Here is a 1,967-nt window from a genome sequence, read left to right as displayed (position 1 = left end):
GGAAGGAGTGGGGAAGGAGGACCCAGGCGCGGTGCTCTATGTATAGGCAGTGTTTATTTACAAAGTGAAAAACAACGTAGCAATAAATCCCCGTGTTCTCCCAGACTCCCGTGTCGTGTCTCCCCGTGAATAGTCCGTGTTTCTGTGCTCTCCGCTCCCGTGTCAGTGTGACCTCTGTGTAGTGTCTTCTCTGGTCTGCATTCACAACAAAAAGGCAATGGTTAGAATGCTCTCTTTTTAATGTCGTGGGCAATCAGCACAAAATCTCGCAGGAATCCTCCATTATTCTGAGGATTACATTTCCACTTGCAGTGTGATCGTATAGTGGTAAATTTATACAACCAAAATAGAAAAACTTCAACACCATTAACATTGCATGTTAAATTTCCCAAATGAAAGGAATATAGAAATATATTTTAAAGCTGTACATGAAACAATGTAAATTCTCTAAACAGTGTGGCACAGTCACATACCTGCATTCACAACAAAAAGGCAATGGTTAGAATGCTCTCTTTTTAATGTCGTGGGCAATCAGCACAAAATCTAAACGGGAAAGCAACAACAGAGTTAGCTAACTATGCTCCCATTTTGTTTCCTCTCCTCCCAATAAAGAAATCTCACATAAACGTGCACTCAGTTCAACATAAAGACTGGAGAAATGACCCGCAACAAATGATGTATAAACAACAAAAATAATCGGGTCAGACTGTATTACTTTAACAGCCTGCGATATGATTTTTCCCCCCCACGACATTTGCGCATTCCTTACCTCGCAGGAATCCTCCATTATTCTGAGGATTACCCAGAATCCCTTGCCCTTTGTGAATATTGCAGGGTCACTTTTTCGACAGTAGGTGGCGCCAATGTCCCATTTAGCGGGATTTAACTTCAACTCTATTTAACTATGTTACACACACCCCCCTTAAATCCTGCTAAATTGGGGCATGACAACAGAAAAACAGAAACTTCCAATGCATAAAACATAACAGTGTGACCGTGGGAGCACAAGATAGTTCAAGTCAGTTAAAAAAACTTTCCATATGGAATAAGGCAAGCAAGAGAGCGGCCAATTCCCCTGCCAACCCAGATATGAAAGATGCCGTATACACCTCCCATGATGTGAACATTGCTCCACGCAGGTATTACCCAAAACGTTCTGAGTAACAGCACATTTGCAAAACGGCTAGTAATCTATCCTGAAAACATATTTCGCACAAATGAAAACAAGGAGTCAACTGTCGACACTGAATCATCAACCTGTTGTTCATTGATCTCACAAACGAGACGTGTTGGAGGTTTCACAGGTCTACCTGATCTAGTACAAAGAGGTGGTGGCTGTGTACGCACTACACGGTCCCCTGTACTCAGTCGTGTGTCAGTCACAAGCTCAGGGGAAAGGACATGTGGAGCATCTCCCGCCAGAAGCTGCGAGGAGGCACTCCGGGACACAACAGATTCAATAGAGGGGGCAGGGGAGGGCAACCGGGAAACCAACAGGTCACACCCAGCAGGCGGGGCCACAGTCGATTCTGCCTCAGAGGTTGGGACGCTGAAAGCCGCACCAAGAGAACACGCAGGTTGACCAGCCGCAGAGTCCCTGTCACTTGCTCGGTTCATCTGCATGAGCCAGCGAACCGTCTTCGTCTCACCATCCTGCACATCACCTGGAAGTTCTGGTTCACCTTGTCCACTATCCGCAACCGAGGGGCAGGTTGACACTGGTATGCACTCGTTTCCTGCAGGAATGAAACTCACAGGAAGTAGTAGGTTTCGGTGAACAACTTTTTCCCTGAGAGTCACAGGGTCTCTGATGTGGTACACATTGATGTCAGGTTTCACAGACGCCACCTCAAAAACTGTGGATTCCCATTTGTCAGCGATCTTCCTCTTTCCTCTCTCACCACGATTAGCAAGCAAGACTCTGTCACCGACTGAGAGGGGCGCACCCTTAGCCTTGCGGTCATAAT

The 1,967-nt window shown here is 46.1% G+C and overlaps 1 long non-coding RNA gene across 1 annotated transcript; it reads right to left on the bottom strand.

The window, feature by feature from the left end:
• Window positions 1–221: 221 nt before the first annotated feature.
• On the bottom strand, window positions 222–1,272 carry LOC113028181 (uncharacterized). Its single transcript, XR_003273205.1, has 2 exons — window positions 770–1,272; window positions 222–543 (listed from the first exon to the last, which is right to left on the bottom strand). It is a non-coding gene; the product is annotated as an uncharacterized LOC113028181 (long non-coding RNA).
• Between the last annotated feature and the right edge of the window lie 695 nt (window positions 1,273–1,967).

Source organism: Astatotilapia calliptera, chromosome 8 (assembly GCF_900246225.1).
Source record: "Astatotilapia calliptera chromosome 8, fAstCal1.2, whole genome shotgun sequence".
NCBI lineage: Eukaryota > Metazoa > Chordata > Actinopteri > Cichliformes > Cichlidae > Astatotilapia > Astatotilapia calliptera.
The sequence above is the reverse complement of the archived record's forward strand: the minus strand, read 5'-3'. Positions and strand labels throughout refer to the sequence as shown.